The sequence below is a fragment of the Nerophis lumbriciformis genome, linkage group LG06, assembly GCF_033978685.3.
Source record: "Nerophis lumbriciformis linkage group LG06, RoL_Nlum_v2.1, whole genome shotgun sequence".
In the NCBI taxonomy this organism is placed as follows: Eukaryota; Metazoa; Chordata; class Actinopteri; order Syngnathiformes; family Syngnathidae; genus Nerophis; species Nerophis lumbriciformis.
The window spans coordinates 6405951-6420268 of NC_084553.2; positions in this window are offsets into that span (position 1 = coordinate 6405951).

Below are 14318 nucleotides of genomic sequence, written 5' to 3' on the forward strand. Positions count from 1 at the left end.
TAGTGAGAGTCCAGTCCATAGTGGATCTAACATGATAGTGAGAGTCCAGTCCATAGTGGATCTAACATAATAGTGTGAGAGTCCAGTCCATAGTGGATCTAACATAATATTGAGAGTCCAGTCCATAGTGGATTTAACATAATAGTGAGCGTCCAGTCCATAGTGGATCTAACATAATAGTGAGAGTCCAGTCCATAGTGGATCTAACATAATAGTGAGAGTCCAGTCCATAGTGGATCTAACATAATAGTGTGAGAGTCCAGTCCATAGTGGATCTAGCATAATAGTGGGAGTCCAGTCCATAGTGGATCTAACATAATAGTGAGAGTCCAGTCCATAGTGGATCTAACATAATAGTGAGAGTCCAGTCCATAGTGGATCTAACATAATAGTAAGAGTCCAGTCCTTAGTGGATCTAACATAATATTGTGAGAGCCCAGTCCATAGTGGATCTAACATAATAGTGAGAGTCCAGTCCATAGTGGATCTAACATAATAGTAAGAGTCCAGTCCATAGTGGATCTAACATAATAGTGAGAGTCCAGTCCATAGTGGATCTAACATGATAGTGTGAGAGTCCAGTCCATAGTGGATCTAACATAATAGTGAGAGTCCAGTCCATAGTGGATCTAACATAATAGTGAGAGTCCAGTCCATAGTGGATCTAACATGATAGTGAGAGTCCAGTCCATAGTGGATCTAACATAATAGTGTGAGAGTCCAGTCCATAGTGGATCTAACATAATATTGAGAGTCCAGTCCAAAGTGGATTTAACATAATAGTGAGCGTCCAGTCCATAGTGGATCTAACATAATAGTGAGAGTCCAGTCCATAGTGGATCTAACATAATAGTGTGAGAGTCCAGTCCATAATGGATCTAACATAATAGTGAGAGTCCAGTCCATACTGTATCTAACATAATAGTGAGAGTCCAGTCCATAGTGGATCTAACATAATAGTGAGAGTCCAATCCTTAGTGGATCTAACATAATAGTGAGAGTCCAGTCCATAGTGGATCTAACATAATAGTGTGAGAGTCCAGTCCATAGTGGATCTAACATAATAGTGTGAGAGTCCAGTCCATAGTGGATCTAACATAATAGTAAGAGTCCAGTCCATAGTGGATCTAACATAATAGTGAGAGTCCAGTCCATAGTGGATCTAACATGATAGTGTGAGAGTCCAGTCCATAGTGGATCTAACATAATAGTGAGAGTCCAGTCCATAGTGGATCTAACATAATAGTGTGAGAGTCCAGTCCATAGTGGATCTAACATAATAGTGTGAGAGTCCAGTCCATAGTGGATCTAACATAATAGTGTGAGAGTCCAGTCCATAGTGGATCTAACATAATAGTGTGAGAGTCCAGTCCATAGTGGATCTAACATAATAGTAAGAGTCCAGTCCTTAGTGGATCTAACATAATATTGTGAGAGTCCAGTCCATAGTGAATCTAACATAATAGTGAGAGTCCAGTCCATAGTGGATCTAACATAAAAATGAGAGTCCAGTCCATAGTGGATCTAACATAACAGTGAGAGTCCAGTCCATAGTGGATCTAACATAATAGCGAGAGTCCAGTCTATAGTGGATCTAACATAATAGTGAGAGTCCAATCCTTAGTGGATCTAACATAATAGTGTGAGAGTCCAGTCCATAGTGGATCTAACATAATAGTGTGAGAGTCCAGTCCATAGTGGATCTAACATAATAGTGAGAGTCAAGTCCATAGTGGATCTAACATGATAGTGAGAGTCCAGTCCATAGTGGATCTAACATAATAGTGTGAGAGTCCAGTCCATAGTGGATCTAACATAATATTGAGAGTCCAGTCCATAGTGGATTTAACATATTAGTGAGCGTCCAGTCCATAGTGGATCTAACATAATAGTGAGAGTCCAGTCCATAGTGGATCTAACATAATAGTGTGAGAGTCCAGTCCATAATGGATCTAACATAATAGTGAGAATCCAGTCCATACTGGATCTAACATAATAGTGAGAGTCCAGTCCATAGTGGATCTAACATAATAGTGAGAGTCCAGTCCATAGTGGATCTAACATAATAGTGAGAGTCCAATCCTTAGTGGATCTAACATAATAGTGTGAGAGTCCAGTCCATAGTGGATCTAACATAATAGTGTGAGAGTCCAGTCCATAGTGGATGTAACATAAAAATGAGAGTCCAGTCCATAGTGGATCTAACATAACAGTGAGAGTCCAGTCCAAATTACAAAATAAATTAAAAAAAATATCTGTCGAGTGTGCAATACAACGGTGCTGCTTTTGTTTTGAAAAGCGTTATTTGTATTACTTCCGTGTGGACGTAGGCTCGTGCGCGTTTGTGAGTGAATGTGAACGGCGGCAATCACAAATTACAAAATAAATGAAAAAAAACATCTATGTCGTGCGTGCAATACAACTGTGCTGCTTTTATTTTGAAAAGTGTTTTTTAACAAGACATGGACTGCCAAGTATTTCTTTACAGAAATGAAAGGTAAAGCCGTGTGCTTAAGAAGCACGAGGAATAATACCGTAATCTGTCTGATGAAGCGCGCGCAAGGGAGGCTGATGCGTTGATGGTAAAACTGCAAACCCAACAAGGACTTTTTCCCAAATTTCACACCCCCCAGAGATGCAGTCGTCAGGACAAGTTTCGTCATTTCTCACAAAATCGCCAGAAAAAGTTAGGCGTTTTATGACGGAAAGTTTATTAAGCTGATATGCACGGAAAAGAGGGACACATTTAAGAACGTGGGTTGAGACCATTGCTGCTAACTTTGACTGTTTTTTGCTGGCTTTGGATGAGAGCTGCAATGCACGTTACACCGCCCAGCTGCTCATCTTCTCACGAGGAATAACTGCAGACTTTCAAATCACAGAGGAGCTGGCAGCCATGCAGTCAATTAAAGAGACAACCACAGGTAATGACTTGTTCACATAGGTAAATCATACCTGCCAAATACTCCGGTTTTCCCGTAATTAGTACGGTTTTCATCAACCTATTCCGGGTTACGGTTGCAGTGATAAAAAATACGGTTTTTCATTAATTAAAAAAAAAAATAAAATTTAAATGCGCGAGGCTATTTATAGCACCGCTGCCAAGCACGAGGCACCAGTTGCCATTGTTTCCAAACGAGCGAACGATCATGGAATCAGCCGGAGAAACATCGCAAACGAGTCTTAAACCGAAAAGAAAACTGCAGTCATTCCGTGAAGAATATTCAAAAGCCTATCCGGGAATAATTATCCGTTCCAAAAAGGGTGAAAACTACGCGAATTGCACCTTGTGCAGACAAGATTTTTCGATCGGACACGGAGGAATTAGCGACGTAAAAGACCACGTTGGGACAAAAAAACACAAGTCTAATGCCGTTGCTAGCGATACAAGTGGAAAACTTTCAACGTTTTTCGGATTTTAGCCACAAAAAGGTAATGACACCAATGTTATCTATTGGAATTGTTTAGTACTGTTATACTGTTAAAAGTGTTTATACTATTTATGCTTTCAAGTCCAAGTTGAAGAAATCTTGTTAAATGTTGACAGCATAACTACCAAAATACAGAAGTATGTCCTTAATATTTTTGCAGTGCTATTTCTGTTGAAAAGTTCAAATGATTACATTAGAGATGTGATGTGCCACTTTTCAAGTGTCTGATGGCTACAATTAATTTTCATTCATTTTTCATATTTTGAATTCTTTTGAAAGGCTTACAAAAAAACGACATTTGAATTGTAATCCCATGCTATTGACAGGACTATTAATTTTAATGAAGTTAGCTTACCATGTTTACAGTATGATAATTGTGATAGAAATGTGAATTTTAGGCACAGAATATTTCATACAATTGAACAAGGCAGTAGATTATACAAGCTTGGACAGAAAGTTAATAATGACACCAATTTTTTTTTTTATGGAATTGTTTAGTACTGTTTTACCATTTGTTTACTGTAAAAAGTGTTTATACTTTCAATTAACAAATTGAAGTCTTGTGAAAGGTTGACAGGATAACTGGCATTAACTGTCAAAATAATTTCAAACTATTGAAGTTAGCTTACAGAATAAACATGTCAATCAACCCATATGATTTTTGCTGTAATATTTTTGTTTTGAAAAGTCACTGTGACTGATAGAAAAGTGATGGTTTTAGCAACATTTTAACCTGTCTGAATGCTAATAATCATTTTGCGTCGAAGCCCTGAACCCCCCACCAGGACTTTGTCCTGGACCTACCGGGGCCTGCGGCCCCTGGACCCTGGCTACTAGGTTTTTCTGATTTCAAAAGTTGGCAGGTATGGTAAATGCATGTTTGGACATGTTAGGACTGAAATGGGACAAGCTGGCAGGTGTGACAACAGACGGTTGTCCAAATCTGACGGGGGAAAATGTTGGACATTTAAAGAGGATGCAGGATAAAGTGACAGAAATTGAAATTGCTGCATTGTATTATACATCAGGAAGTGTTGTGTAAGACGGTGTTAAAAATAAAACCATCAAAAGTAATCTGCTTTTGTATAAAGTTAAGTTAGGTTAAATGAAAGTATTATTATTGTTATTATTATCATTATTATTATTATTATTTATCTTACGGTACATCAAAAATAATTTTAGCAAAATTTAATTGACTTTTTCTGCAGGCGAGCTACTTTTCAATTGATCAAGTCGTGGGGATCTACCTCATTCATATATATAATTTATATTTACTTATTTATGAAATGTATGTTTTTGTTAACAAGTTAAAGGCGTTTAATGATAATGCAAGCATGTTTAACACATATAGTTAATATTGTTAATACATTAAGGTGTTTAATGATAATGCAAGCATGTTTACTACATATAGTTAATATTGTTAACAAGTTAAAGGTGTTTAAAGATAATGCAAGCATGTTTAACACATATAGTTAATATTGTTAACAAGTTAAAGGTGTTTAAAGATAATGCAAGCATGTTTAACACATATAGTTAATATTGTTAACAACTTAAAGGTGTTTAAAGATAATACAAGCATGTTTAACACATATAGTTAATATTGTTAACAACTTAAAGGTGGTTAAAGATAATACAAGCATGTTTAACACATATAGTTAATATTGTTAACACGTTAAAGGTGTTTAAAGATAATACAAGCATGTTTAACACATATAGTTAATATTGTTAACACGTTAAAGGTGTTTAAAGATAATACAAGCATGTTTAACACATATAGTTAATATTGTTAACAAGTTAAAGGTGTTTAAAGATAATGCAAGCATGTTTAACACATATAGTTAATATTGTTAACAAGTTAAAGGTGTTTAAAGATAATGCAAGCATGTTTAACACATATAGTTAATATTGTTAATAAGTTAAAGATGTTTAATGATAATACAAGCATGTTTAACACATATAGTTAATATTGTTAACAAGTTAAAGGTGTTTAAAGATAATGCAAGCATGTTTAACACATATAGTTAATATTATTAACAACTTAAAGGTGGTTAAAGATAAAAAGAGCATGTTTAACACATATAGTTAATATTGTTAACAAGTTAAAGGTGTTTAAAGATAATACAAGCATGTTTAACACATATAGTTAATATTGTTAACAACTTAAAGGTGGTTAAAGATAATACAAGCATGTTTAACACATATAGTTAATATTGTTAACAACTTAAAGGTGGTTAAAGATAATACAAGCATGTTTAACACATATAGTTAATATTGTTAACACGTTAAAGGTGTGTAAAGATAATACAAGCATGTTTAACACATATAGTTAATATTGTTAATAAGTTAAAGGTGTTTAATGATAATACAAGCATGTTTAACACATATAGTTAATATTGTTAATAAGTTAAAGATGTTTAATGATAATACAAGCATGTTTAGGACATATAGTTAATATTGTTAACAACTTAAAGGTGTTTAAAGATAATACAAGCATGTTTAACACATATAGTTAATATTGTTAATAAGTTAAAGATGTTTAATGATAATACAAGCATGTTTAACACATATAGTTAATATTGTTAACAACTTAAAGGTGGTTAAAGATAAAATGAGCATGTTTAACACATATAGTTAATATTGTTAACACGTTAAAGGTGGTTAAAGATAATACAAGCATGTTTAACACATATAGTTAATATTGTTAACACGTTAAAGGTGTTTAAAGATAATACAAGCATGTTTAACACATATAGTTAATATTGTTAATAAGTTAAAGGTGTTTAATGATAATACAAGCATGTTTAACACATATAGTTAATATTGTTAATAAGTTAAAGATGTTTAATGATAATACAAGCATGTTTAACACATATAGTTAATATTGTTAACAACTTAAAGGTGTTTAAAGATAATACAAGCATGTTTAACACATATAGTTAATATTGTTAATAAGTTAAAGATGTTTAATGATAATACAAGCATGTTTAACACATATAGTTAATATTGTTAACAACTTAAAGGTGGTTAAAGATAAAATGAGCATGTTTAACACATATAGTTAATATTGTTAACAAGTTAAAGGTGTTTAATGATAATACAAGCATGTTTAACACATATAGTTAATATTGTTAACAACTTAAAGGTGGTTAAAGATAATACAAGCATGTTTAACACATATAGTTAATATTGTTAATAAGTTAAAGATGTTTAATGATAATACAAGCATGTTTAACACATATAGTTAATATTGTTAACAAGTTAAAGGTGTTTAAAGATAATGCAAGCATGTTTAACACATATAGTTAATATTGTTAATAAGTTAAAGATGTTTAAAGATAATACAAGCATGTTTAACACATATAGTTAATATTGTTAACAAGTTAAAGGTGTTTAAAGATAATGCAAGCATGTTTAACACATATAGTTAATATTGTTAACAAGTTAAAGGTGTTTAAAGATAATACAAGCATGTTTAACACATATAGTTAATATTGTTAATAAGTTAAAGGTGTTTAATGATAATACAAGCATGTTTAACACATATAGTTAATATTGTTAATAAGTTAAAGATGTTTAATGATAATACAAGCATGTTTAACACATATAGTTAATATTGTTAACAACTTAAAGGTGGTTAAAGATAATACAAGCATGTTTAACACATATAGTTAATATTGTTAACACGTTAAAGGTGGTTAAAGATAATAAAAGCATGTTTAACACATATAGTTAATATTGTTAACAACTTAAAGGTGGTTAAAGATAATACAAGTATGTTTAACACATATAGTTAATATTGTTAAAAACTTAAAGGTGTTTAATAATAATTCAAGCATGTTTAACACATATAGTTAATATTGTTAATAAGTTAAAGATGTTTAATGATAATACAAGCATGTTTAACACATATAGTTAATATTGTTAACAACTTAAAGGTGTTTAAAGATAATACAAGCATGTTTAACACAAATAGTTAATATTGTTAACAACTTAAAGGTGGTTAAAGATAATACAAGCATGTTTAACACATATAGTTAATATTGTTAACAACTTAAAGGTGTTTAAAGATAATACAAGCATGTTTAACACATATAGTTAATATTGTTAACAACTTAAAGGTGGTTAAATATAATACAAGCATGTTTAACACATATAGTTAATATTGTTAACACGTTAAAGGTGTTTAAAGATAATACAAGCATGTTTAACACATATAGTTAATATTGTTAACACGTTAAAGGTGTTTAAAGATAATACAAGCATGTTTAACACATATAGTTAATATTGTTAATAAGTTAAAGGTGTTTAATGATAATACAAGCATGTTTAACACATATAGTTAATATTGTTAATAAGTTAAAGATGTTTAATGATAATACAAGCATGTTTAGCACATATAGTTAATATTGTTAACAACTTAAAGGTGTTTAAAGATAATACAAGCATGTTTAACACATATAGTTAATATTGTTAATAAGTTAAAGATGTTTAATGATAATACAAGCATGTTTAACACATATAGTTAATATTGTTAACAAGTTAAAGGTGGTTAAAGATAATGCAAGCATGTTTAACACATATAGTTAATATTGTTAACAAGTTAAAGGTGGTTAAAAATAATACAAGCATGTTTAACACAAATAGTTAATATTGTTAACAACTTAAAGGTGGTTAAAGATAATACAAGCATGTTTAACACATATAGTTAATATTGTTAACACGTTAAAGGTGGTTAAAGATAATACAAGCATGTTTAACACATATAGTTAATATTGTTAACAACTTAAAGGTGGTTAAAGATAATACAAGTATGTTTAACACATATAGTTAATATTGTTAACAACTTAAAGGTGTTTAATAATAATTCAAGCATGTTTAACACATATAGTTAATATTGTTGATAAGTTAAAGATGTTTAATGATAATACAAGCATGTTTAACACATATAGTTAATATTGTTAACAAGTTAAAGGTGTTTAAAGATAATGCAAGCATGTTTAACACATTTAGTTAATATTGTTAACAAGTTAAAGGTGTTTAAAGATAATACAAGCATGTTTAACACATATAGTTAATATTGTTAACAAGTTAAAGGTGGTTAAAGATAATACAAGCATGTTTAACACATATAGTTAATATTGTTAACAACTTAAAGGTGGTTAAAGATAATACAAGCATGTTTAACACATATAGTTAATATTGTTAACACGTTAAAGGTGTTTAAAGATAATACAAGCATGTTTAACACATATAGTTAATATTGTTAACAAGTTAAAGGTGTTTAATGATAATACAAGCATGTTTAACACATATAGTTAATATTGTTAATAAGTTAAAGATGTTTAATGATAATACAAGCATGTTTAACACATATAGTTAATATTGTTAACAACTTAAAGGTGTTTAAAGATAATACAAGCATGTTTAACACAAATAGTTAATATTGTTAACAACTTAAAGGTGGTTAAAGATAAAACGAGCATGTTTAACACATATAGTTAATATTGTTAACAACTTAAAGGTGGTTAAAGATAATACAAGCATGTTTAACACATATAGTTAATATTGTTAACAAGTTAAAGGTGGTTAAAGATAATACAAGCATGTTTAACACATATAGTTAATATTGTTAACACGTTAAAGGTGGTTAAAGATAATACAAGCATGTTTAACACATATAGTTAATATTGTTAACAACTTAAAGGTGTTTAAAGATAATACAAGCATGTTTAACACATATAGTTAATATTGTTAACAACTTAAAGGTGTTTAAAGATAATACGAGCATGTTTAACACATATAGTTAATATTGTTAATAAGTTAAAGATGTTTAATGATAATACAAGCATGTTTAACACATATAGTTAATATTGTTAACAAGTTAAAGGTGTTTAAAGATAATACAAGCATGTTTAACACATATAGATTCCTTTCTTTCATGAAGACAAGAATATAAGTTGGTGTATTACCTGATTCTGATAACTTGCATTGATAGGAATCAGACAGTGGTGATGATAACGTCCGCATTTTCGAATGGAGGAGAAAAAAGTCCTCCTTTCTGTCCAATACCACATGAAAGTGGTTGGTTTTTGGCATCTTATTTGTCCAGCTTCCGTACTCCTCTGTATACACTTTACAAGAAATACATTGTCGGCAAACTCCGTAGCTTGCTAGCTTGTGCACGCCAGCTTTCTGAGACTCTTATTTTGGTAGCGCAGGCAGGATGAAGCAGAGCTTTTATTGTGCAACTGTGCAGTCGGTCTTTGGAGTTTTGACGACAGGTACGGCGCCAGAGTCTGTTGAAATAAAGTGTTTCTCGCCTTCCAGTCGGTCATTTTAATGAGCTGGCAGCAGCCAGCGTCATCTCAGAAGACCCTCGGGTGCCGTGAATGTCAATCAAGTGACGAAAGTGACGTCATAGTGAAGATTTATGATCGCTCATTTTTAGGACTATTTTTTTAATGCCTGGCTGGTGATCGACTGACACACCCTCCGAGATCGACCGGTAGATCGCGATCGACATAATGAGCACCCCTGCTATAGATCAATGTAATTATTGTCTGTTACACAGCATTAGTGGCAGTCCCTTCCTGCTCAGGGCAACTTCAGAATAAAAGCATGGCAGTATTAGCCTGGATTCTACTGGATAAAAATACGCTCAATTAATTTCAAATGTAACTTTCCTATATTGTATATGTTTTATCATATCTACATGGTGCCCAGTGCAAATGTTAAGTCACACTTTTCTACACACACTTAAGTTTAAATTAAATGTTATGTCTACATGTTCATCTAAAATCTATTTTTTTTAAATAAATATAAATCTTAAATACAAATTAAAATGTCGACCCTAAATGTTATATCTACATGTTCATCTAAAATCTTTTTTTTTTTAAATAAATATAAATCTTAAATACAAATTAAAATGTCGACTCTAAATGTTATATCTACATCTTCAATTTCAATCTATTTTTTAAATAAATATACATTTTAAATATACATTAAAATGTCGACTCTAAATGTTATATCTACATGTTTAATTTCAATCTATTTTTAAATAAATATAAATCTTAAATACAAATTAAAATGTCGACTCTAAATGTTATATCTACATGTTCAATTTCAATCTATTTTTGAATAAATATAAATCTTAAATACAAATTAAAATGTCGACTCTAAATGTTATATTTACACGTTCAATTTCAATCTATTTTTGAATAAATATAAATCTTAAATACAAATTAAAATGTCGACTCTAAATGTTATATCTACATCTTCAATTTCAATCTATTTTTTAATAAATATACATTTTAAATATAAATTAAAATGTCGACTCTAAATGTTATATCTACGTGTTCAATTTCAATCTATTTTTAAATAAATATAAATCTTAAATACAAATTAAAATGTCGACTCTAAATGTTATATCTACGTGTTCAATTTCAATCTATTTTTGAATAAATATAAATCTTAAATATCAATTTAAATGTTGACTCTAAATATTATATCTACATGTTCAATGTCAGTCTATTTTTAAATAAATATAAATCTTAAATATCAATTAAAAAGTTAAATCTAAATGTTAAATCTAAACCTAAATCCTATATGTATATTTTATTCTTAAATCTATATTTTAAACCTAAATGTCAGTGCTAAATATTAAATTCAAATGTTAAATCTAAATCTAAATGTTGAATCTAGACCTAAATATTAAAGCTAAATATTAAATTCAAATGTTAAATCTAAATCTAAATGTTGAATCTAGACCTAAATATTAAAGCTAAATATAAATGTTTAAACCTAAATGGAAAATCTTAAATGTAAATTTAAATGTTAAATCTAAACCTAAATATTTGATCTAAATCTAAAATCTATTGTGAATCTACATGTGAGTGCTAAATGTTGAATCTTAAATCCAAATCTTAAATCTAAATCTTAAATCTAAATCTTAAATATACATGTTCATCTCAAATCTATTTTTTTAAATATATATAAATCTTAAATACAAATTAAAATGTCGACTCTAAATGTTATATCTACATGTTCAATTTCAATCTATTTTTTAATAAATAAAAATCTTAAATATAAATTAAAATGTTTACTCTCAATATTATATCTACATGTTCAATGTCAGTCTATTTTTAAATAAATATAAATCTTAAATATCAATTAAAAAGTTAAATCTAAATCTTAAATCTAAATGTTAAATCTAAACCTAAATCCTATATCTATATTTGATTCTTAAATCTATATTTTAAGCCTAAATGTCAGTTTAAAATATTAAATTAAAATGTTAAATCTAAATCTAAATGTTGAATCTAGACCTAAATATTAAAGCTAGATATAAATGTTTAAACCTAAATGGAAAATCTTAAATGCAGATTTAAATGTTCAATCTAAATCTAAAATCTACTGTGAATCTACATGTGAGTGCTAAATGTTGAATCTTAAATCTAAATCTTAAATCTAAATCTCAAATCTATACCTAAATCATATAGCTACATCTGATTCCTAAATCGAAATGTTAAACCTAAATGTGAGTGCTTAATGTTGAAACTAAATCTACATCTTTAATCTAAACCTACATGTTGAATTCAAACCTAAACATTAAAGCTAAATAAACATTTTAAACCTAAATGTAAAATCTTAGATGTCAATCTAAATGTTTCATCTAAACTTAAATATTTCATCAAAGTATAAAATATATACGTTAAATCTAAATGTGAGCTCTGAATGTTCAATCTAAATCTAAATGTTCAATCTATATCCAAATGTTAAATCTAAATCTAAATGTTGAATCTAGACCTTAATATTAAAGCTAGATATAAATGTTTAAACCTAAATGGAAAATCTTAAATGCAGATTTAAATGTTAAATCTAAACCTAAATATTTGATCTAAATCTAAAATCTACTGTGAATCTACATGTGAGTGCTAAATGTTGAATCTTAAATCTAAATCTCAAATCTAAACCTAAATCATATAGCTATATCTGATTCCTAAATCGAAATTTTAAACCTAAATGTGAGTACTAAATCTAAATCTTTAATCTAAATCTAATGTTGAATTAAAACCTAAACATTAAAGCTAAATAAACATTTTAAACCTAAATGTAAAATCTTAGATGTAAATCTAAATGTTACATCTTAACTTAAATGTTTTATCAAAATATAAAATCTATGCGTTAAATCTAAATGTGAGCTCTGAATGTTCAATCTAAATCTAAATGTTAAATCTAAATCTAAATGTTAAATCTAAATGTTAAATCTAAACCTAAATCCTATATCTATATTTTATTCTTAAATCTATATTTTAAACCTAAATGTCAGTGCTAAATATTAAATTAAAATGTTGAATCTAAATCTAAATGTTGAATCTAGACCTAAATATTAAAGCTAAATATAAATGTTTAAACCTAAATGGAAAATCTTAAATGTAAATTTAAATGTTAAATCTAAACCTAAATATTTGATCTAAATCTAAATGTAAAATCTTAGATGTAAATCTAAATGTTACATCTAAACTTAAATGTTTTATTTAAAATCTATACGTTAAATCTAAATGTGAGCTCTGAATGTTCAATCTAAATCTAAATGTTAAATCTAAATCTAAATATTAAATCTAAATGTTAAATCTAAACCTAAATCGTATATCTATATTTGATTCTTAAATCTATATTTTAAACCTAAATGTCAGTGCTAAATATCAAATTCAAATGTTAAATCTAAATGTTGAATCTAGACCTAAATATTAAAGCTAGATATAAATGTTTAAACCTGAATGGAAAATCTTAAATGTAAATTTAAATGTTGAATCTAAACCTAAATAGTTGATCTAAATCTAAAATCTATTGTGAATCTACATGTGAGTGCTAAATGTTGAATCTTAAATCTAAATCTTAAATCTAAATCTTAAATCTAAATCTTAAATCTAAATCTTAAATCTCAAATCTAAACCTAAATCTTATAGCTATATCTGATTCCTAAATCGAAATTTTAAACCTAAATGTGAGTGCTTAATCTTGAAACTAAATCTAAATCTTTAATCTAAACCTACATGTTGAATTTAAACCTAAACATTAAAGCTAAATAAACATTTTAAACCTAAATGTAAAATCTTAGATGTCAATCTAAATGTTTCATCTAAACTTAAATATGTTATCAAAATATAAAATCTATACATTAAATCTAAATGTGAGCTCTGAATGTTCAATCTAAATCTAAATGTTCAATCTAAATCTAAATGTTAAATCTAAATGTTAAATCTAAACCTAAATCCTATATCTATATTTTATTCTTAAATCTATATTTTAAACCTAAATGTCAGTGCTAAATATTAAATTAAAATGTTGAATCTAAATCTAAATGTTGAATCTAGACCTAAATATTAAAGCTAAATATAAATGTTTGAACCTAAATGGAAAATCTTAAATGTAAATTTAAATGTTAAATCTAAACCTAAATATTTGATCTAAATCTAAATGTAAAATCTTAGATGTAAATCTAAATGTTACATATAAACTTAAATGTTTTATTTAAAATCTATACGTTAAATCTAAATGTGAGCTCTGAATGTTCAATCTAAATCTAAATGTTAAATCTAAATCTAAATATTAAATCTAAATGTTAAATCTAAACCTAAATCGTATATCTATATTTGATTCTTAAATCTATATTTTAAACCTAAATGTCAGTGCTAAATATTAAATTCAAATGTTAAATCTAAATCTAAATGTTGAATCCAGACCTAAATATTAAAGCTAGATATAAATGTTTAAACCTGAATGGAAAATCTTAAATGTAAATTTAAATGTTGAATCTAAACCTAAATAGTTGATCTAAATCTAAAATCTATTGTGAATCTACATGTGAGTGCTAAATGTTGAATC